This window comes from Taudactylus pleione, unplaced genomic scaffold (genome assembly GCF_031769625.1).
Source record: "Taudactylus pleione unplaced genomic scaffold, aTauple2 ptg000373l, whole genome shotgun sequence".
Lineage (NCBI taxonomy): Eukaryota > Metazoa > Chordata > Amphibia > Anura > Myobatrachidae > Taudactylus > Taudactylus pleione.
This window is the reverse complement of record NW_028284774.1, coordinates 2,435,887-2,460,836: the sequence shown is the minus strand read 5'-3', so window position 1 is coordinate 2,460,836 and position 24,950 is coordinate 2,435,887. Positions and strand designations below refer to the sequence as shown.

General features: G+C 43.2%; 1 protein-coding gene across 1 annotated transcript in view; it reads left to right on the top strand.

Annotated features, from left to right (window-relative positions):
- The first annotated feature begins 893 nt into the window (after positions 1-893).
- The window catches only part of HFM1 (helicase for meiosis 1), a 236,775-nt gene continuing 212,718 nt past the window's right edge, over positions 894-24,950 (top strand). The window contains exon 1 of the mRNA XM_088444870.1: positions 894-961. The gene's annotated coding sequence lies outside the window, so the exon portion shown is untranslated. The remainder of the gene's footprint in view (positions 962-24,950) is intronic.

The following is a 24,950-nucleotide window of genomic DNA, read 5'->3' as shown; positions in this document are numbered from 1 at the left end:
CCCTTAGTATGATAATTAGTTACCATTATTTTCCATATATTTTAAGTGATTTTACATATAGGAAATTAAAGAGGCAGTAGACCATTTTTTTATTTTTTTTATTTTAACGAGCACAGTCAAGTGCGAGACAGAATTTAAGCAGGTTTTCATTTTGTCTTTTTTCTGTCGGCGCTTGTAGAAATTGCCTACTCCAAATCGACTTGCCTTTGGCAATCTTACTTTGTCTAGAACATCTGTTTTAAAATAAACAGGCTTTTAAATTTAAGGTGACACTGCTAATAGAAATATTTTTTCAGGCAATTGCGCCTTTGCTTTTTCTGGCCTCCTCTGACTTGCACACCAAAAACACATTAAATATACAACAACACATTAAATATACAGTACACAGACCCTTAACAGCTCCAAGACAGTTTAATTTTTGATTTCCCCCAAGTCCAACACCTGATCTACCATATGCTTTGAATCTTTGTGGCTTCAAAAGATTACATGCCGGTCCCCAAGCATGAATAGTTAAGAGCAGAGTGACAGATCATTTACACCAGAAGGTCTTGGTTTAGAATTTTGTTTTAAGGGCAAGCATAGAATGTACAGTGACTTTTTGAAGCTTCTGAATCCAACTTCATAGCAATAAGTGATGTAATAAAGTCCACAAAATAATTGTAAATCACAGTTATAATGTACTAATAATATGCAGTATTTATAATATATTATCCGTTTAATCTCAAAAAGTATTAGACGCTACAAATAAAAGCAAAACATGTTAAAATGTCTGTTTTACTATTTTCTATTAGCTTGATAAAAAAAATTAATGCTAAATTATTTTAATTGTTTTTACAGTAGTCACTTGAAATCACTTGCCAAACACAACTGAAGATAAATCTGTAGGGACCACATTCTGACCAGCAAAATACAATTTTCTGGCAAAGTACAGCAAATAACTTGCAATGTTTCACATTTAAAGGTAAGTTTTGTTTTAAATAAAGGCCTATTTTATTATAGTGCTTTTGGTAATCATCAGTCACACTAGGCTTATTTTTGACATCCCCTAGCTGTTAATTTCTATTTCCATACCAATTATATGGGGTTCTGAATTAATAGTTTACTATTAACTCAATGTACAGTATTCTAAACAAACTAGACCTTATAAAGTTCCTAAAAAATATCTGGATGCCCAATATAAAGTAGAGTGGGCCTGATTCAGAGATTGACGCATTGACGATATTTACGCAGTTAATAGATGCTACTGGGCATGCGCGAAAAGCCTCAAAAACACTTAGGCCCTGATTCAGACCCGCTTGCTGCCGGAAGCAGCTCGCAGGGTTTGATGGGCATGTTTTTTTTTTGTTTCTCTGGCCGCTCGCTAAGCTGTGGGAGACCTCCCACAGCTTGTGCGAGCGGCTAGGAGGCCGTCGCGATTATCGCAACCATCGGCCTTGCGACGAGACCCTGTGGTATGGTCTCGGCTAATAGAGTAGGAAGTCCACTACTGACATCAGTAATTTGTGCAGCCACCCCCCTCCCCGCCTACAGAATCGGGTGAGCTATCACTCACCATCGACAGCCGCCCTGTCTTGTAGCGAGCCCCGCAGCGACTGAAGTTCAGTCGCTCAGCGGGGCTCGCGCATGCGCAGTGGGCAAACATCGAGCCGCTTGCGAGCGCTATGTGCTCGCGAGCGGCTCTGAATCAGGCCCATAGTGCGCACGCGTGAACCACTGTGAGCGATGCCCTTTGCAACTGCTTATGGATCGATAACAATTTAGAAGTGGTTTGCGGTTGCTGGGCATTTCAGGGTGGAGACTGGGAGGTGACCTAAAGTGATCACAAAGGACCGTTCCATGGGCTTGTTATGGAGGTGTCACGGGCATGTTTGTGAATGCTGCTGTGTTCCCAGTTGCAAATCCAATGCTTCAGAGGCCATGTTTAGTTGAATTAGAGGAGAGTAGCTAGAGTAGACCCTAAGCTATCGCAAATGTCGATGGTGCGACTGATTTTGCGCCAATGTTGGTGTGTTTGCAGTCTCCATGCACAGACCATGCAGCCTGAAAATGGGCGTCTCACTACTTGTACACTCAATCGTGTTGTCCCACGCTAAAGGAAAACAGAGATCAGCAATTGAATATTCCAACAGCCGCTCTAAGGCTCCTTCTAAGGCACATTTTAAGTGTAACCAAGTGCTAAATCACTTACAACTGGAAAACAACAGCCCCATTCTGCTAACATTCACTAGTACTAGTATTTGGTCAATTTATCACATGGAATTCATCACAGCTACTTTGCATAACACCCCCATTAGCTTTACGAGAACCTGGACATCTTGGACTGACTATTTAGATGGAAAAAGGAATGAGCGCAAATGGATGATTTACATTAAATATAAATATTTTATGGTGCACAGTATATCTGAATGTTTTAAAAACAAGTAGCCTAAAACATCAAATAACAGTAACAATACATGAGGGACATATGCACCTGTGTATGTAGAAAAGTATAAAATTAATGTGACCACCCACAAAAAAACAATGTCAATTAAAGTGTGATGCCACCTTCGATGATAGACCTCTTATCGATATTCCACACACTGATGTGCAATTGATTTCTGATATATTATCCGGAACATCAAATGTAAATATTGAAACAATGTACCTTAGAGTGCAGGGTCTCACAATACAAATGGTAGAAACCTGGCTACTGAATTGTTGATCCGCAACAAAAAAACAACATGTGTCTGTGGTAACCTCAAAATCAGTGAACCGCCGAAAGCTGTACCGATGCCTTCAGATGACTGTCCCGGAAGTGTAAATGTTCCTATGCTCCTATGCTACATAGTTCCAAAGCCACACGCTGATATGTGCTGCTGGTGAAGTATCATCTAGAAGCTAACCACCTTAATACTATTTGCTTTATTCCTTACTACATTGTTACTCTAGCGCATGGTGAATCCCCATCCCTCCACTCGAAGAGAAAGTTAAATAGGCTATGTCAGGTTACGGCCTATGATCGGCCGTTACTCACCCCAGCGCCGACTTCACCTGACTTCTGACGAGTGACGCGATGAGGATTATGCCTTAGGTTCACTTGGACTCCCATGTGCGGCTCTGTGACTTGGTTACTGAGGTTGCCGTCATGGGCGCAGCTATGATAGTCTTCATCACCTGACTGACCCTTCGTCCAATAGCAGCAGGGATGCTATCAGCTGACGCTGTCCTCCAATGGACTGCTACCATAGGGTATATAACTGGCTCTGGACAGCAGGAACTTGTCAGTACAACGTTGTCACTACTGGTGTTTGCTTGCCGTCACTTCGTTCCAGGTTCATTGCTTCTTCCGCTCTCGAGTCATTTCCAGTCTCCTGTGCTAGCAGTGCATCTAGGTTCTCAGCCCGTGGACAGTGTCACTCTCCTGTACCAGCGGTGCATCTGAGTTCTTAGCCCGTGTACCATCACGGTGTACCTGTGCCAGCGGTGCGCCTAGTTCCAAGCCTGTGTACTCAGTACAACATCCGAGTGCAACTACAGCTGTGCGTCTGAGTTCCCAGCCCGTGTATTCAGTACAACATCCGAGTACAACTACAGTGTCACTCTCCTGTGCCAGCAGTGCGTCTGGGTCCTCTGCCCGCGTATTCAGTATAACATCCGAGTACAACTACAGTGTCACTCTCCTGTGCCAGCAGTGCATCTGGGTCCTTTGCCCGCGTATTCAGTACAACATCGGAGTACAACTACAGTGTCACTCTCCTGTGCCAGCGGTACGTCTGGGTCCTCTGCCCGCGTACTCAGGCCCTGATTCAGAGCCGCTCGCTCTGAATCAGGGCGTCTTTTATTTTTTTATGGAGCGGCCTCCTGGCCGCTCGCATTGCCGTGTTTTGCCACCCACAGCTAATGCGAGCAGCCAGGATGATGGTCGTGATGGTCAAGACCATCGCAACCATTGGGCTTGCGATGAGACCCTTGTGGTAAGGTCTCGTGGCCGCAAGCCCCAGACAGCTTTCGGCTCAAACAGAGCTGAAAACTCTCCCACTGACATCACTAATGATGTCAGTGGGGCCGCCCCCAAACGGTAGGCGTTCTCATGGGAACGCCTCCGTCTGGGCAGCCACCCCCCCGGCCCGCCCACCAAAGGGGGCCGTTGCACGCCCCTCTTGGTGCGACACTCGGAGTGACGGATTGCCCGTCGTAATCCGGGTCTTGCGCATGCGCACGACGGAGCCGGCTCCCTTGTGCGCATGCGCTCTGGGCCACCATCGACCCGGTTGCGAGCGCTCAGCGCTTGTGACCGGGTCTGAATCAGGCCCTCAGTACAAACATCCAAATACTGCCTAAGTGCCACCCTCCTGCGCTAGTGGTGCGTATGAATTCCTACCTATCTATACACCCTAAATGTCACTATTTAGCGTTATAAGTCGCACAAGAAATAATTGCTTTCCAGACTTTGATTGTGGTTCCAAAGCACAAAAGATATTATTCACCAAAAAGCAGATAATTAAACGCTGTGATCTAAATACAATTAGCGCAGATTTTACAATGACTAGGTACAGTCGAATACATACACATGCGCTCTGAATCCAGGTTTCCGGCATCAACTATGAAACCTCTGTCAACAGCAAAGAAAAGATGACTGACTAGCAGATTCAGGGTTCTTGCATATAAACCCATGCAGAGATAGGCAATACAATAGAACAAGTTGGCATAATCTCATTGGTTCTTCTTCCTGGTTCTCCTGTTATGATGCAGTTCATAGGTCAGTTTGTATTGTAATAGTTCAGCCTCCAACAGCTTCTTTGTGTCCATTTTCCCGCTGAAGAACAAGTCTAAACTGGCTAATTACATTACATGAACAGAGTACATTTCAATGCATATCTCTTTATGATCCATAATTCCCAGACGCATGTTGCGATTTCCTTGCCGATGGAACCGGAAATCTGCAAATAAACAGTGGTTCAGAATGGCACCAAACACGGTCTGTTTATCATGTACTAAACCTGAGATCATAAATACAGTCGCTTTATTACATAATTAATAATGAATATAACCTTGGAGATTAACCTTAATGCTGGGGAACCTTTCTATGTAAGGGCCTGATTCAGAGCTGAACGCTCTGACCAGAGCGCTCGCTCTGAATCAGGGCCCTCCTACCTTTTTTTGGAGCGTCCTCATGGACGCTTGCATAGCTATGGGTGACCACACACAGCATATGCGAGCGTCCATGATGATGGTCGCGATGGTCTTGACCATCGCGACCATCGTTTGCGACGGAGACCCTGTGGTAGGGTCTCGCTGCCGCAAGCCCTGGAGTGATTTTGGCTCTATCAGAGCCAAAATCATTCCCACTGACATCACTAGTGATGTCAGTGGGGCCGGCTTCAGACGGTAGGCTTTCCCATGGGAACGCCTCCGTCTGGCAGGCACGCCCACCAAAGGGGGCGTGCTGTCGATGTTGATTGACAGCACATCCTTTTGTGCGAGACCCTTTGGTGCGAGACGCGGAGCGACAGCTTGGCTTTCGCAGTCCGGGTCTCGCGCATGCGCACGACGGAGCTCCCTCCGTCGTGCGCATGCGCAGTGGGGCAACATCGACCCGTTTGTGAGCGTCCTTTGCTCGCGAATGGGTCTGAATGACCCCCTAAGTGTGCAATGTGTAAGTATAAGGATATTAAGAAAAGACGCTAGTTAGCGTTGTGCAACTACGTATTTGTGGAGTACACCGTGGTACGTGTTTTGAAGGGTTGTTCATATTATATGTTTTAGTAGATGTATGTATTTATATAATGAGGACTTTTAACATTGTTCTATTGCGTGGGAATCGCACAACGCTAAATAATAGCATCGCCGTATGTACTGATATTGTGGGATTCGCTAAAATGTCGTTGTGCGGCCATTCGCAAAATGGCGTCTTGTTGCCATTCGCAAAATGACGTCGTGCAGATTTTAATTTTAACAGATTCTGTCTCAGCCAATTATCCGGCTTCGACATGCGTCTAGGTCCTCAGAGGGCCTTATCCATTGCCTTTCAGTGTACTACTCCTGGAAGTTATTCTACGGTGCCAATACAGTACCAAAGAGGTACAGAATCCTTGCTAGTGCTTCTCCCAGAAGTACATCCTCCTGGGCCTCATCTTTACTTGACCAAAGGGTCGCGAACTGCTTGCTGGGTGCAGCTAAACCCATATCCTGCTTGGAGGGGTCACTGGTGAGCACCTCTCAGCAAGTTAGACTCCGCGCCTTTGGTCAGGTCTCGTCAAATCCTATACTTGTGGATGAGGAGGACATACATCCAGGCCCCTCGCGTCCGATTCCTTCCTCAACCCGTGACCTCAGCTTTCAGCTCCTCAGTAGGAGATTCTTGTGAGCCTAACGTGACAGGTTAATGAGACTATTAAGTTACTCTCTTCTAAATTTCAGTACTTGTCATTTCTGAGAATACATTTGTATGGTAACTACTGAATTCAGTACTTCAATCCGTGAGTATTCTGAGCAGGACATAGGCAAGTTCTGATGGAGAAGAAATGGAGATTCAGTGCAAAGTACTTCAGTTATCATAAAGTTGTCTTTGTCAGTATAAACTGCATAATACTACTGAATTTGTCAACAATCAGCATGGTTACTCTCATTCAGCAAAGATTCATTTGACCAAATACATAGCTATCGTTTACTTGCTTTTATCAGGTGTTCATGACTGCACAGTATCTCAGAGTGTAATAAAAGACAATTAGTTGTGCATCTATAGTCTTCAAATAGGACTTGGCTCTCTAATGGAATGTATAGCTGTCATCACATCACATAGATAGAAGTCCCTTAATGTAACATCGTGCGCATGCGCGAGACCCGGCTAGCGACGGACAATCCGTCGCTCCGGGTCTCGCACCAAAGGGGGCGAGCTGTCGATGTTGAGTGACAGCTCGCCCTCTTTGGTCGTCGGGCCGGTGGGGTGGCTGCCCAAACTGAGGCGCTCCCATGAGAACGCCTGCCGTTTGGGGGTGGCCCCACTGACATCACGAGTGATGTCAGTGGAGAGATTCCGGCTCTGTTAAAGCCAAAATCTCTCTGGGGCTTGCAGCCACGAGACCCTACCACAACGGTCTTGTCGCAAGCCCGATGGTCGCGATGATCTTGACCATCGCGACCATCATCATGGCCGCTCGCAATAGCTGTGGGTGGTCACCCACAGCTATGCCAGCGGCCAAGAGTCCGATCCAAAAAAAAAAAAAGCCCAGCCCTGATTCAGAGCGAGCGCTCTGTCAGAGCGAACGGCTCTGAATCAGGCCCTGAGTACACACACTGTTGATCCAAACACAGAGCTGGTACAGGAGAATGGCACTAGGAAATAGTACTCGAATGATTTACAGAGTAGACACACTCTGGATCCAGACGCAGAACTGGCACAGGAGAATGACACTTTAGGACAGTGGTGTCAAACTCGGGCCCTCCAGCTGCAGTGGAACTACACATCCCAGCATGCAGTGCCATGTTTTGCTATTAGGGCATGCTAAAACTGGGGACAGGGCATGCTGGGATATGTAGTCCCACAAAAGCTGAAGGGACCAAGTTTGACACCACTGCTTTAGGAGATTGTACTCGGATGACGTACTGAGTAGTAGTAGTAGAGTACACTAGAAATAAATCACTAGAAGGATGGAGCATGGGACCTGGAACGCTGCAACAGCAAGTATACTCTGGAAGAGAGACGTTGTACAGGCAACTTCTTGTTGTCTAGAGCCCAGCTAAATACCCTAAGGTAGCAGTCCATTGGAGGACAGTGTCAGCTGACAGCAACCAATGTTACCATTGGGTGAAGGGCTAATCAAGGTGGTGTAGACTGTCATGGCTGCGTCCATGACGGTAACCGCAGGAACCAAATCACGGAGCAACACATAGATATCCTAGTGGACCCCAGGTATAATCCTCAGCGCGTCACTCGCCTCTGCACCTAGCGTCTGACCACTCGAGAGGTCAGGGGAAGCTGGCACTGAGGTGAGTGACAAGAAATTTATAAATTTCACTGCGCTCTAATATTTATGCTGGGACACAGGCAATAGTATGTATTATATAAATAAGTGTTTTATTTCACCTTAAACATACATGTAATTCCAGTCCTGTAGATGAAAAATAAGTGGGCAAAGTACCTTTACATAGATTCAGGGGAACCGGAGAATGTTGAACTCACAATGAGATGTTGCAAATAAACGGGACTTCTGTCTCCGTTCTAGCCGTTGAATGTATAGCAGCGGTCAAGCTTGTCAGACCGCAAATGAGGCGGCTCCACATGTGGGCTGAACTTCGTATTGGTGTGTCAGACGAAGTAGCTGGAAAACTCACCGACGAGTGCCTCCCGTCTCCGGCTTGTTGAGACCTGGATCGGGGCGCAGTCACGACGGTTAGCCAATGGAGTGAGGAAATCCCTGTGTGCCGGCTCTACAGCAGAGCACGTCTCTGTCACCACAGCAGCCTCTTCAAGTGGAATCTCACGCCAAGAATAATTGCGGTCAGCCGGTGCATATGTAGGCAATTATGAAGATGGTAAAGGATGGTAAAAAATGTCCAGAAATTGATCCAAGAGAACAGCAACGCGTTTCGGCTACACTGTAGCCTTTTTCAAGCTAAAATGTTCTCCCATTATAAATTTGCTGTATAAATAACAGTAGGTTTTTAATCATTGGATAATTGCTTAATTAGTTTTAGCCAGTTTTTTAACTCCTTATGAACTGATCCCATATATAGCAAAGGGATCATATGGTAATTATAAATGCAATCGTACCATAAAAACAAAAAGAGCAAAACATCAAATGACACTAATAGCTAAATATTAATACTCATTAATACAACATTAGTATATGGGAATTACTTAATATATACACATAAACATAGCCTTATGTCCCAGCAAAAAAACATGACAAATATATCGGATAAAAGTTAAAATTAAATTTAATAAAAATATAATTATTATATAAATTAATAATAATATCAATACCAATAATAATAATAATAATAATAATAATCGTGAATAAAAATAATCAATATAGAAACATTAATAAATCCATATAAAATTAAATTATTAATCCCATAACGATAACTAAATCTTAGACCTTTTTAAGTCCATATATGGTTCATTAAATACAAGTAAATTAGATATAATATATTAATCTAACACATAAAGAGCCCGAATGAGCCATAATCAGTCTATCTGCGCATAAACATGCAAACATACACATATATATGCGAATGTATATATACACACAGATATACATACACATATACACATATATATACACATACATATATACATATATATATATATATATATATATATACACATATAAAGTATAATAAATCAGATAAAAAAAATATTAAAAAGATTAAAAAAAGGGGGGGGATGCATTGTGGGACATGGCCGCTCCATCGACCAGACAGTACGTATGGAATCGTCGACAGCCCACCCAGCAACCCAAAATAAACATCTCATAAAAATCTATTGCCTCATTAAGTCCACCTGGAGATAAGGATTGTAATCTAAAAATCCACTTAGATTCTGCTTCACATAACTTTTTGAACCTGTCGCCACCCTGTAATGTTTGTTTGATGATCTCTAGCCCCACAACTCTTAAACATTCTGGATTACTATGATGAAATTCAGAAAAATGTCTGGGAACACTATGTCCCTCCAGACACTTCAAGATATTTAATCTGTGCTCACGAAAACGCTCCTTTAGAGTACGTGTGGTACGACCAACGTACTGTAGGGGACAGTTACAGCTCAACACATATATAACATAGGAAGATTCGTAATTAGTAAAACTATTGATGTCAAAGGTATCCCCAGATGTCACCGATATTATTTGTTTACATTTATTTACAATATGTTTACAAGTAAGGCATCTCGTATGGTTACAAGTATAACAACCTTTAGGTTTTTGTAATAACCAACTATTAGTTGCCTCTGTTTTTATTGAATTATTCCTAAAAGTACTTGGGGCTAGAAAGCTCTTTAGATTTCTTGTCTTTTTAAATACTATAGTTGGTTTTAATGCAATGTTTTCTGAAAGAATCGGATCACAATGTAAGATTTTATAGTTCTTATTAAGAATAGTACTTATCCGTCTAGATTTATTAATAAGTTGAGAAATAAATAATAGAGATGTATCTATATTCTTTGTTTTTCTTTTCAGTTCATTATCTAATTTAGAAATATTGGTCTTTTTATCAGACTCACTATTCTGTCCTGGTTTTAAATTATGTATTCTTTCTGCATGGATTTTTGCATCTTCCAACAGACCCAAAGGGTAACCTCTATCTAAGAGGTTATCTCTGAGTCTATTGGCATGCAAATCAAAATCAGCATCCTGGGTACAGTTGCGTCTGATTCTACCCATTTGGCTTCTTGGGATATTTTGGACCAAGGGCGATAGTGTCCAGTCTATAATGCAAGAATGAACTACAATCTACCTTCTTAGTATACAGGGTAGAGACAATTTTACCATCAGCAACAGATAATGTGACATCAAGAAAATTAATTGATTCGTGACTAAAATGTGAAGTGAATTTTAAGTTCATATTGTTAGTGTTCAAAAAATCAGTGAAAAGAGTGGCTGACAAATTATCCCCATCCCAAATGAAAAATAAATCATCTATATAACGGCCATAGAACACCAGACTCGCCCCGGCTGGGCCACCCCAGATGTATAGATCTTCAAACACGCTCATATAGATGTTGGCGAAACTCGGAGCGAATCTGGTGCCCATGGCCATTCCGTGAATTTGTAAAAAGTGGGTGGAGTCAAAAATAAAATTATTGTGCGTTAAAATAAACCAAATACAATCTAGTAAAAAGTCATGCTGTTCCACAGAGGTACCTCCACCACTGTCTAATTTCTGCCTAACCGCAGACAAACCTGCCTCATGTGGAATGTTAGTATATAATGCCTGGACATCGAGGGTGAAAAATCCATATCCAGGACGCCAGGCAATATCTTTCAATTTTTCTAGAAGATCAAGGGTATCGCGAATATGGGACCTCTGTGAAACAATGTGACTCTGTAAAAAGTGATCAACATAAAAAGACAAATTAGAAGTAAGTGACCCAATACCAGAAATTATAGGACGCCCAGGTGGTGAAACTAAAGATTTATGTAGTTTATGTAAATAATAAAATACCGGTGTAATAGGGTGACATATAAATAAAAAGTGAAATTCATCTTTGCTGATGATCTCTTTCTCTCTTGCCCCTTCTAATAGAATCCTAAGTTCCCATTGGAACCTTACTGTAGGATCACTGTCCAAAGTTTGGTAAAAGGAAACATACCGCAACTGACCAAGAGCCTCTCCAATATAGTCTTGTTTATTCAGGATGACGACTCCACCGCCCTTATCGGCAGGTTTACTTATGATGGAGTCATCATCCTGAAGTGTTCTAAGAGCCATTCTTTCACCATAAAATAAATTTCTCTTCCCCAAGTCCAGATTGAGGTGAGTGACGACTGATCCTAGGCCACAACCTGACATTTACTCTAGAATTGGAGAGGGACCTCCACATTCAATTAGATCTGGAAGATTGGCATAAGATCTTTCAAAGTACCTTGTCATGCTCAGTCAGTTATTCAGTGATAGAGACTCCGTTTAAGGCCCGTATTCAATTTGAGCCGCGCCGCGTAAACTTAACGTGGCCCGGACTTAACGCCGACTTCGCCTGTTTTTCAGGCGTTAAAGTATTGCGCGCGTGCCCGCGTATCCCCGTTCTCAATTTTGAAAGTAGGCGAAAACGGGACCCGGCAATACTTGGATCGGCGGTAAAAAAACTAGAATTTTCAGGAAATAATCCTAGGACCCCCTAAAGATGTCCAGACATGGGCGATCACTATGGGTACCCCCGTTTTTGGCTGCAAAGGAAACTTGGGTTTTTAAATAGCTGCGGCAGGTGTTTTTCTTTCCCGACTTGATGCAGAAGAGCATTTAGCTTATTTTTTTCGTTTTTAAAAATGGTCCCATCAAATTTAGGGTACATGAAAATGGGTACTAGCATATTTTTAAGTCCAAAACGCATTTTTTTTAAATTCTACAAAAATGCACCTGCAAAGGCTATTTGAAACCCCGACCCCCTTCAGGAGTTAAAAATGGGGTACCCATAGTGATCCCCCATGTCTACACATGTTTAGGGGGGTCCCTAGAATATTTCCCGAAAAATTCCCATTTTGTTTAACCTGTAAAAAAAAGTAGTAAAAATTTACAAAAAAAATGACATAAGGTCCGCCCCCAAAAGCCAAACCAGCCTCAGGCTTGCCAGCCAGTGGTGGTTTCTAAAAATATGGGAAACAAAAAGTGTAGGGTTCCACCGTATTTTAGAAACCAACACCAGGCTGCAGGGACTAGTGCTGGTTTTAAATATAGGGGGCAAAAAAGACGTGGGATACCACCCAATATTTAAGACCAGCACCAGACCCAACCGACCGGGGTGTAATGCCACAGCCCGGAGACTCAATCACCGGGGCTCCAGGTCCAAAGCATTAGCACCCCAAGTCGGTCAGGGCAAGCCGGTGATCTCGGGGGAGTCGGGGACCCCCCAAAGAAGGGTCCCCCCCCCTCCCGAGCACACCAGGCTTACACTGAAGCCCGGGGCTCTTCCCCATACCCCTGGTTTGGTGGGTATGGAGGTAATGGGGGGGCCAAATAATGTAAAACTATTGTGTTTTACAGTGGAACTACAAGTGCCAGCATGCCTGCCATTTTGCACTTGTGGAACAACAAGTGCCAGCAGACTTGCGGCACCTGTAACTTCACTGTAAAATAAATAGTTAAAAAAAGACAAAACACACACACCGTGACAGTATAACTTTATTACACACACCTACCCATTCACACATACTTACCTATACCAGATGATTCTGTCCTCTTCTCCAGTAGAATATCCGAAAACATGGCACTGCAAAGAAGAATTCATACTCACCTATATCCTGGCGCTGGTCTCCGCAGCATCTCCGGGACTTGGCAAAAGAAATAAACAAGTTTACCCGATCCACGCACTAGCTATCAGTATGTGTGTTGCCACACATACTCATACCGGTAGCTCCTGAATGCCAGCTGCCGGAGCATGCACGGAGCTGGCAGTCCCGAGAGCCAATCAGCGGCCGAGCTGACTAGGGCGGCCGCTGATTGGCTCCGGCAACTGACAGCTCCCACGTGGGCGAGCCAGCCCACGTGGGAACTGTCAGTTGCTGGAGCCAATCAGCGGCCGCTCTACAGTCAGCGAGGCCGCTGATTGGCTGACAGGACTGCAATGCCCTGGTCAGTCCCGTCAGCTGGCATTTGGGAGGGATGTGTATGCGTTTCAACACACATACACAACCTGTGTCCGTGTGGTCAATAGCGTAGGTTTTTTGTTTTGCCAAGTCCCGGGGATGCTACGGAGACCAGCGCAAGGATATAGGTGAGTATGAATTCTTTTTTGCAGGGCCATTCATTATGGATAGTCCATCTGGTATAGGTAAGTATGTGTGAATGGGTAAATGTGTGAAATAAAGTTATACTAATGACGGTGTGTGTGTTTTGTTTTTTTTAACTATTTATTTTACAGTGAAGTTACAAGTGCCGCATGTCTGCTGGCACTTGTTGTTCCACAAGTGCAAAATGGCAGGCATGCTGGCACTTGTAGTTCCACTGTAAAGTACAATAGTCTTACAGTATTTGGCCCCCCCATTACCCCCATACCCACCGCTCCAGGGGTATGGGGAAGAGCCCCGGGCTTCAGCGTAAGCCTGTGGTGCTCGGGAGGGGGGGGACCCTTCCTTGGGGGGTTCCCGACTCCCTCGAGATCACTGGCTTGCGCTGACCGACTTGGGGTGCTAATGCTTTGGACCTGGAGCCCCGGTGATTGGGTCTCCGGGCTGTGGCATTACACCCCAGTCGGTTGGGTCTGGTGCTGGTCTTAAATATAGGGGGTACCCCATGCCTTTTTTGCCCCCTGTATTTAAAACCAGCACTAGTCCCTGCAGCCTGGTGTTGGTTTCTAAAATACGGTGGAACCTTATACATTTTGTTCCCCATATTTTTAGAAACCACCACTGGTTGCCAAGCCTGAGGCTGGTTTGGCTTTTGGAAGGGGGCCCTTGAATATGGGGCCCCATATTTTTTTTACTTTTATCCCGTTTTTTTACAGGTAGAAATATAACGGGAATTTTTGGAAAATATTCCAGGGGATACCGTAAAGATGTTTAGACATAGGGGATCACTATGGGTACCCCCATTATTATCTCTTGAAGGAAGTCAGGGTTTGTGATAGCCGTGGCAGGTGCATAAATGCGGCTTGGAAGAAAGTGCTGCAGAAGAGCATTTAGAAGATTTTTTGGGGAAAAATAACTTCCCATCAGGTTTGGGGTACTTGAAAATGGGGGTCAGCATATTTTAAAGTTGCTAAAGTGAGTTGAAAAAAAAGTGAAAAACCCACCTGCCGCAAGCAGCTGCAATGAAAGAAACACTTGGGGCATACTTGGAGACCCCCCCCAGAGTAAAGTTCGCTAGTTTTTAACTTTGTCACCCAATTTTTTTTTTTCACCCCCAAAATTAAAGTGATTTTTTTGGGGTGTCCAAAAGTGTTTTTAAATTTTTTTTTTACACAGTTTACCTTTGGGGGACTATCTGAAGGCTGCATGGGGGGTCCCGCAATGTTGCAATCCAAAACCCCAATTCTGCACTTTTTAACGCCTGCTATTCATAGGCGATACTTTTCCGCCTATTACATTGCGTTAACTTTCCGCCGTCTTTCAAATTGAATACGGAGGAAAACTAAAACAGGCGATAATGACGTCATCGGCGGTAAATTAACGCCAATCTAGACTTATCGCCTCGAATTGAATACAGCCCTAAGATTCTGGTATGACCTATGTTTTCTGTAATTCTGTATTTCCATGTTGTTTTTAGAAAGAAAATAGCCTCTTAAAAAAAAAATTCAAAACAGAATAGAGCTGACAGAATGAAGCTCCCCTCACTAGAGGTAGTGGCTTGTCCAGTGGAACTATGGGTATTCCACGTTTTTGTACAAAGCTGGATTCAGTTAGATAACTTGTAGCCACACTCTAGGAGGAAGAGGTGGAGGTAGCAAACAATACAGGGAAAGAACCAACATTGTCCAGTACACTCCACTTGAAATACTAGTACAGCCCACTTGCATGGGATGCTCAGTGGATGGAAGATTGTTGAAAACTATGAGCCAGATGAAACAGAGCAGATGTTCTTGCTGTGTGCTCTGTTAAATAAGGTGTCAAAATATCAAGTGTTAGGAGATCACAAGATGTCAACTCATCGTTTTTAGAGGCCCTGCAAGAAAGATACAACCATTGTCTCCTTCTTGCTATCACCCAATGCCTCATTGTTTTTATACCATTCCGAGGCAAGAATCCTGAATTGTACATCATATTGTCAAATTTTCATAGTGTCCTGGCTTATTAAGAAGTGAGTCTGACTCTCTGCCGCTAAACACAGATTGTTTGGGTACTACTTTGCAAACTTCCTTTTTCCTCTGTTTTGCTGCAGTCCAAGCCTGGATGGATAGAGTTTTGTTAGTGCAGATTAGTAACTTTTATCCCTAACCAATTGCAGGGTGGCACCTGGATCTTTATATTGCAGGAATAGGGTCATAGGAACTGGGGGAAGTTGCCCCCCCCATGATTTCTGTTGGGTGGGCAATAACTGTGGTTTTGCCCCCCATGGACTTCTACACAAAAGCCGCTGGGGATAAATGAAATGAAAATGGGGATAAAGTGATAATAGCTTTATTTGAACTCGCCAACTGTTGTCGTTTCAGTTTACCAAAATTAAGTTATCTTCATGCTTGTTCTGCTTAATTTTCTTCTTGCAAACGCTTTTTTTTCTTTCTTAGAAGCCCCACTCATTTTGCTATCACAATCTGCAGTAAGCATAAGCACATACTTTTGAAAAACCATTTCAGGCAGATAGTAAAAGCAACACCCATGAGCACTGCGGTAAAGTGGATATGTATTCAGTGGTGTATCAAGGGGGGGTTGGCCGGGGCTCGTGCCCTGTGTGCCATAGGAGCATCGGGTCGCTGCCGGCCGTGGTCCAGGTCTGTTAAAGTCAGTGTAGTGCGGACCGCAGTGAGTGCAGTCCGAACTACACAGTAACACACACGCCGGTGCTGGGTAGGGGTACTGTATCACTACTGTGGGCACTACATAGGGGGGACCACTACTGGGGTCACTGTATAAGCGGCACTGCATGGGGGGACCACTACTGGGGGCACTACTGGGGGCTTGTATAAGGCACTACTAGGGGCCCTGCAAAGGGAGGACCACTACTGGGGGTACTGCATAGGGGGAACCACTACTGGGTGCACTGCATAGTGGGGACCACTACTGAGGGCACTGTATAATGGGGACTGCATAAGGGGCGCTACTGCTGGCACTGCATAGGGGGGACCACTACTGGGGACACTGCATAGGGGGGACCACTACTGGGGACACTGCATAGGGGGAGCCACTACTGGGGGCACTGTATAAGGGGCACTACAGGGTGCAATGCATAGGGGACCACTACTGAGGACACTGCATAGGGGGGCACTGTATAAGGGGCACTGCATAAGGGGGACCACTGGGGGCACTGCATAGGGGGGACCACTACTGGGGGCACTGCATAGGGGGAGCATTACTGGGGGCACTGTATAAGGTGCACTGCATAGGGGGCACTGTATAAGGAGTACTCATACTGTGGGCTTAAACATACATATGTAATGGAAAGGAATATTCCCAGCGTGACGAGAAACGGTGATGTGTCATATTGACTCCCCCCATTTTTCAGTGACCACACCCCCATGCGATGTGACCACACCCACTTTTCGGCACTCACACATATTGTGAGGGGGGGGGGGCGGGTATCTCGATTTTTCATCTTGCCCTGGTCTCCAAATACCCTAGTTACGACACTGACTTCTACATCTAAGAGGCGTTCCAGAAAATTGACCATCAAAATGTAGACGATTCCCAAAGCAGTTAGTAGGATCTACTTGTTGATGAAAACACACAGATACTTTTCAGGGCTTGCTTATGTATTGTGTTTTACAAGTGGTTCCATATAATTGGCCACGAGAATCCTTGTATGAAATTGCATGTAGCCATAGGGATCATTGTGCCTTATAACCAATGCAGGGAATTGGCACTGATTATACCATCTGAATGTATATACAGTCAGGTACATAAATATTGGGACATTGACAGAATTTTCATATTTTGGCCTCTATTCACCACCACAATGGCTTTGAAATGAAACAAACAAGATGTGCTTTAACTGCAGACTTTCAGATTTAGTTTGAGGGTAATTACATCCAAATCAGGTGAACGGTGTAGGAATTACAACAGTTTCTATATGTGCCTCCCACTTTTTAAGGGGCCAAAAGTAATGGGACTATCAACTCAAAAGCTATTTCATGGACAGGTGTGGGCTATTCCCTCGTTATTTCATTATCAATTAAGCAGGTAAAAGGTTTGGAGTTGGTTCTAGGTGTGACATTTGCATTTGGAATCAGTTGCTGTCGACTCTCAATATGGGATCCAAAGAGCTGTCACTATCCGTGAAGCAAGCCATCATTAGGCTGAAAAATCAAAACAAACCCATCAGAGAGATAGCAAAAACATTAGGTGTGGCCAAATCAACTGTTTGGAACATTCTTAAAAAGAAAGAACGCACCGGAGAGCTCAGCAACACCAAAAGACCACGGAAAACAACTGTGGTGGATGACAGAAGAATTATTTCCCTGGTGAAGAAAAACCCCTTCACAACAGTTGGCCAAATCAAGAACACTCTCCAGGAGGTAGGTGTATATGTGTCATAGTCAACAATCAAGAGAAGACTTCACAAGAGTGAATATAGAGGGTTCACCACAAGATGTAAACCATTGGTGAGCCATAAAAACAGGAAGACCAGATTAGAGTTTGCCAAACAACATATAAAAAAGCCATTACAGTTCTGGAACAACATCCTATGGACAGATGAGACAAAGATCAACTTGTACCAGAGTGATGGGAAGAGAAGAGTATGGAGAAGGAAAGGAACTGCTCATGATCCAAAACATACCACCTCATCAGTGAAGCATGGTGGTGGTAGTGTCATGGCGTGGGCATGTATGGCTGCCAATGGAACTGGTTCCCTTGTATTTATTGATGATGTGACTGCTGACAAAAGCAGCAGAATGAATTCTGAAGTGTTTCGGGCAATATTATAAGCTCATATTCAATCAAATGCTTCTGAACTCATTGGACGGCGTTTCACAGTGCAGATGGACAATGACCCAAAGCATACTGCAAAAGCAACCAAAGAGTTTTTTAAGGCCAAAAAGTGGAATGTTATGCAATGGCCAAGTCAATCCCCTGACCTGAATCCAATTGAGCATGCATTTCACTTGATGAAGACAAAACTGAAGGGAAAATGCCCCAAGAACAAGCAGGAACTGAAGACATTTGCAGTAGAGGCCTGGCAGAGCATCACCAGGGATGAAACCCAGCGTCTGGTGATGTCTATGCATTCCAGACTTCAGGCTGTAATTGCCTGCAAAGGATTTGCAACAAAGTATTAAAAAGTGAAAGTTAGATTTAGGATTGTTTAGTTTGTCCCATTACTTTTGGACCCTTAAAAAGTGGGAGGCACATATAGAAACCGTTGTAATTCCTACACCGTTCACCAGATTTGGATGTAATTACCCTCAAATTAAATCTGAAAGTCTGCAGTTAAATCACATCTTGTTTGTTTCATTTCAAAGACAGTGTGGTGGTGAATAGAGGCCAAAATATGAAAATTCTGTCAATGTCCCAATATTTATGCACCTGACTGTATCTCTGATTTTTTTCCCCAAGTATATAACATCTACATAATGGGGGTAAGGTGCAATCAGGGAGATTGCTAGACTCTTCAGGGAGTTAGGGAGATTGCTATTATATCAGGGAGTCTCCCTGTTAATCAGGGAGAGTTGACAAGTATGATAAGCAGACACACGAGACCGTGAAGCTGCACTTCCCATTGACTGTTCTTGTAACTTGTACGATAATGGAACAGAGAGAGCGAATGATTGCGGCCTGCGGACAGTTTAAAACATTAGCTGCCGTCTCATTGTTGCCAGATCATAGAATATACCAGATATTATAGCACATACCATAACCAGTGAGGCAGTGACTATAAATTTAAAATTACTCCCAATCTGAGATTAGGCTGTCAATGAAATCTGAATAAAATCTAGGGTAATGACTTTGAAAAATTAAAATTTTTAAGATGAAAAATGTCATTTATATATCTTTCTATCAGCTATTGTACTAATTGGCAGTTAATATTAATAATAATATTTATTTAATAATGTATAAGTACATTTTTATAGTAATATAAATAATGAAAATGGGGTTGGGGGGTATTTTTGAACATGTTTAGCATGTTGTGGTTAACATGCGCTTATATTTTCAGTCAGGGAGGCCAGTGGCCGACACTGCCTTGACTTCAATTTGTTCAATTTGCATTGAATGCAAAAAAAATAGTGGAGACAGCGACCAGAACGCTGCACCTCAAAAGTACTTGCGCAAAAAAGTGGCATTGGCAGCAATATCACCATCATTTGCATCTGTTGTACTAGCTGTGTCTATTGGGAGTTTACAGATTCTGTGATGCCATCTCAGTGTTTACCTATGATGATATTATCAAAGGGTTGGGTATGAAAACCCGGCTGTCGAGATGCCGCTGTTCAGAATACTGACAGTGGCATCCTGACAGCCAGAATCCCGACACCTAACCCAAACTCTCCCCGGTGCCTAACCCTAACCCCCCCCCCCTCGTGCCTAAGCCTAACCTCCCCCTCCCCTCCCTGCATCCTAAACCTAAGACCCCCTACCCGGTGCCTAAACCTAACCTCCTCCTAGGGCCTAAACCTAACATCCCCCTTCCCGCACCCTAATTATAACACTCCCTACCCGGTGCCTAACCCTAACCCTCCCCCTAATGCCTAACCTTAACCTCGCTACCTAATGCTAACACCCCGATACTTACCTTCAGGATGCCGACGGTCGGGATATTGGTGCAGGGATCCCAACCTGTTGAGATTTCTGCGCCGTTATTTAGACCGTCGGCATCCCGCACGCCGGGATGCTGACTACATCCCTTATCAAATATATGATGATGAGAGGCAAAAAATGTAATCTGTAGCATCTATTTGGATTGTGGGATGAACTTTACCAAAAATATAGCAGCATCCAATTAACAATTTTCTTACAAATTTTGTTCAGTCAAAAAGTTGCATTCATGTAAGAAAAATTCTAAATTGTACAATGTAATATCTACAAAAAAAAATGTATTCGCCTTGATTTGCATTGGTTGGAAGTTGCTTTGTTAAAGACTTAATAATTAATGCAATTTTAAATTTTTATTATACTCTTTTTTTGTGTTCATAAATAGATATGTTATTTTATTTTTTTTAAAATGCTGAATACATATTTTATGATGTTGGAAGTGTGGAAGAGGATAACGATAGATGCTGAGAGATCACAGCTAATATGCTAATATACTAAGGGCCTAATTCAGAGTTGGGAATAGAGAGAGATCTCTCTCTCAACTGATCATCTTGGTGAAACCATGCTGCACTGCAGGTGGGGCAGATTTAAAATGTGCAGAGAGACTTAGGACCTCATTCAGAGTCGGTCGTTGCGGCCGCTCGGTCGTACGCCACTGATGTTCGCTAAACTGCGCATGCGTAAAATTCGCAATGCGCGTGCGCAAACTAGCTATTACGATCAGAAACTTCTCTATCCTTCAACTTGGCCAGGTCGTTAGTTTGAATGACAGGATGAGGCGTTTGTGGGTGGTAACAGGGGAAGGTGCTTGTGAACGGGGGAGTGGAGATCCGAACGCAGGCGTGCCTGACTATGCAAACAGCGTTTTATGGAAGTGCATAATAAACTAAGTAGTGTCATGGCACTTGTGACATGGGAGGTTTTTACACTGACTTGATCATAGTGCTTATGAGAGGGTATGGTCTACCTTAAGCTCTATGACCAGCTCCGATGGTCTCGATTAATCCTTATATGCCCGGAGATGACGTGTATTGCGAAAGAGAGGGGGGCGTAGTTTTAGTCTTACGACGGCATCCTCCCCTCGCTCGTCCAGCTAACGATCCCAACTTAACGACGCAACTTGCGAGCGCTTCATTTGCATATCCGGTCCCTTTTACCTTACGACCGAGCGGCCGCAATGACCGACTCTGAATGAGGTCCTTAGATTTGGGAGGGACGTGTCCAAACTGACATCTAAAGTGCAGTGTAATAATAAAGCTGTGCAGTATTTGTGAGCTACATGCAAAAGCAGCCAGTATTTACACTACATGCAAAAAATTTTATGTATTTACACCCCTTGCATTGCAACATGGTTTGCCCAGGTACACAGTTAAGTGCTATATCTCTCTCTATTCCCAACTCTGAATCAGGCCCTAAGTGTTTTTTACCCACCTTGCTAGATTTGTCTTCACATCTAAAAGTCAAACAGGTTACTAAAATATTAGGCTGGTTTAAAAATTATTTTAAATTCTAGCAAATCACCTCCTAGTGTAAATTGCTGTTCAGCACTTACTGTACAGTAGTAGACTATTTGAAGTTTTTGCAGTTCCTACGACATTCCACTAGATGGCCATCAGGGCTTATTTATTTTAAACCTAGCAAACTGTACAGCCATGGCCAAAAGTTTTGAGAATGACACAAATATTGGTTTTCACAAAGTTTGCTGCTTCATTGTTTGTAGACCTTTTTGCCAGATGTTTCTATGGTATACTGAAGTAAAATTATAAGCATTTCATAGGTGTCAAAGGCTTTTATTGACAATTGCATTAAGTTTATGCAAAGAGTCAATATTTGCAGTGTTGACCTTTTTCAAGACCTCTGCAATTCGCCCTGGCATGCCGTCAATCAAATTCTGGGCCACATACTGACTGATTGCCGCCCATTCTTGCCTAATTAATGCTTGGAGTTTGTCAGAATTTGTGTGTTTTTGTAGGTCCACCCGTCTCTTGAGGATTGACCACAAGTTCTCAATGGGATTAAGGTCTGGGGAATTTCCTGGCCATGGACCCAAAATTTCAATGTTTTGTTCCACGAGCAAGTTAGTTATCACTTTTGCCTTATGTTAATGTGCTCCATCATGCTGGAAAAAGCATTGTTCGTCACGAAACTGTTCTTGGATGGTTGGAAGAAGTTGCTCTTGGAGGATGTTTTGGTACCATTCTTTATTCATGGCTGTGTTCTTAGGCAAAATTGTGAGTGATCCCATTCCCTTGGCTGAGAAGCAACCCCCCACACATGAATGGTCTCAGGATGCTTTACTGTTGAATGGGCTACATAAAGAATATGTATATAAAGAATGGGCGGCCATCAGTCAGTTTGTGGCCCAGAAGTACATGCCAGGGCGAATTGCAGAGGTCTTGAAAAAGAAGGGTCAACACTGCAAATATTGACTCTTTGCATAAACTTAATGTAATTGTCAATAAATGCCTTTGACACTTATGAAAGGCTTGTAATGTTACTTCAGTATACCATAGATCATGCAAGATATCTTGAGGAAATCAGTGATTAAGTGTAGTTAATATTGACAATTATGTGATAGTTAATGAAATACGTGAGCCCGCTTTGTGTTGTGCACTTGATTCAGTGTAACCCGTCACGTCTTTATGCTCCAATTTTTCTTACCACTAGAATTTGCTTTCAGTAAATCGCAATTACTTTATGTAGCCAGAATTTTGTAAATATGCGCCCAAGAGAATAAATTAGGAATAAAAGGCAGGTGCTTTGAAGTAGGAGCTAAAATCAGTGGTGCATTTTACCTAGGATCTGCAGCCCCCCCAGTAACAATCCGCCACTGCTCACCATCCTCAGCAAGCTCCGACTACCCACTCTGGTGCCAGCTCCCCCTCCCTTTCTCGGGTCACAGGGTCCTCCCCTGGCCGGACTGCCACTCCAGAGTGTGATTAGCAGTATGAGGTTCCAGCAAGAAGCCCACTCTGTGGAAAATCGCTGCCCATAATGTGCTTCTAGTGGCTGCAGACTGTGCAGCCCTAGAAGCTGTTATACTGCAGTGACTCGGGAAGAGATGTATCAAATGTTTGAGAGAGATAACATGGATAATGATAGTACCAATCAATCAGAACCTGTCATTTTTCAAACACAGCCAGTAAAATAGCAGTTTGGAGCTGATTGGTTGGTACTTTTATCTCTCTCCACTTAACTAAGGTTTGATACATCTCCCCCTCAGTGATTCAGCTGAAGGATTTTGTGCGCATTTACATTTTTTTTCCTCCTCCGGGGCCCAACTAGACTTTTTGCTTATGCGCAATAGATGATTATGGTGTCCAGGTCGGCACTGACCTGAGCGGCAGCCCCCCAGACTGAAAATAGTAGGAACCGCCACTGGCTAAAATCCTGATGATCAGGATTGGTGATACTGCTCCGTCTGCACCAGTTCCTGAGGTAGAAGAGAAGGTCTGTTTTACAAAGATAAATGCAGGGACTGCTCGGAAGGCCTCTTTTTTTTCTGGTACCTCCCTTATTTAAGGCCGTGATGAATGCGACACTAGTTTTTTTTGTCTTTCATTAAATTGCTGGTAGTGATAAAAGAAATCTGTTACCTTCAGCCCTACTTTTTCAGGATTCATATTTAAACCTTTTCCAGAGATAATATTGTCATGGAAGGTTACATGGAATTGATGAAACAACATTTTTCTTTATTTGCATTAAGACTGTTGAGGTGTGAAGCTGGGTACACATTGTGCAGATCAATTTTACAGATCAGATCCAACCCCCAGAGTGTTTATCCGGTCAGTGTGCACCCTGTACACACAGAGCTATTTTTAGTTTAGTGTGTGCTTTTTTCAGTGGGATCGGGAGCTCAGGCATTGCAATTTTTAAGAAGAACATAACATGCAGACCTCTCAATCTGATAGTTGCAGGAGCATTTGAAGCCGTTTATTGGCTATACAATTAATGGTCTGATCATACAAATTTTGGCTGATCTGCCCCATAATTGTATAGTATGTACCCAGCTTAAGGGTTGTTGTAGGACAATTTTGTGGTTTGCTGGCAAGTCTCTAGAGCAGTACAGTATATAGTGTCAGAACATGATGACAAACTAATAAAATAAATTAACACCAAACACTAATATATAATAACAAAAAACTTGATTCTCACTGATGTTTGCAAAATAAACCCAAATTATTGCCCTATGTACCACATGTATTGTGCCGCAAGACATCAAACTGTAAGTATTATTCTGGAGGGTCAATTGAGCATCCAGATTGACCAACTAAAGGGACGCAAAATATTGAAGCATGGCCTCTGAGGGTCAATAAACAGGAATATAATTCTATTAGGTGAAAAATGTTTTTATTTTCCATATCACATCTGTCTCCATTGCAGCATGTTAGTACAGCAGATGGCCCCATAGAAAAGATCGATTGGCGCTCATCTTCCATCCTTGTTTTCTGCCATACTCTGTAAGGATTATCATAACAGGCCAATTGCCTAGTTTCAAATAACCATTAAAACTGAAACATTCCCAAGCAAGCATTTGACTAAAGTTTTACAATCATTCTTCGATGACTATTCTGCTGGATGGCCAATCTACATTATCTCTGATGACTCCGGCCCAAAGCGAATTCCTTAATGCCGACATCATGACTCACACAATTGTGTCCACACTCTCTAGTATGAAATTGATTTGAAGGACCCAACGATTTCACCTAAGAATATTACAATATTCTCCATGTTGAAATTGTTTCTACACTGTAATTATTTCAAACTATTCATAAACATAACGCCCCTACCCCTCTATTAATTCTGCTCATACCATACTGTTTCCCAAATTTGTTAAACATCCTGTGAACTCTAGGCCAAATTACGGCATTTTCCTTGCAGTTCTTTTTTTCCTTGTTGCTTACTCTATATCAG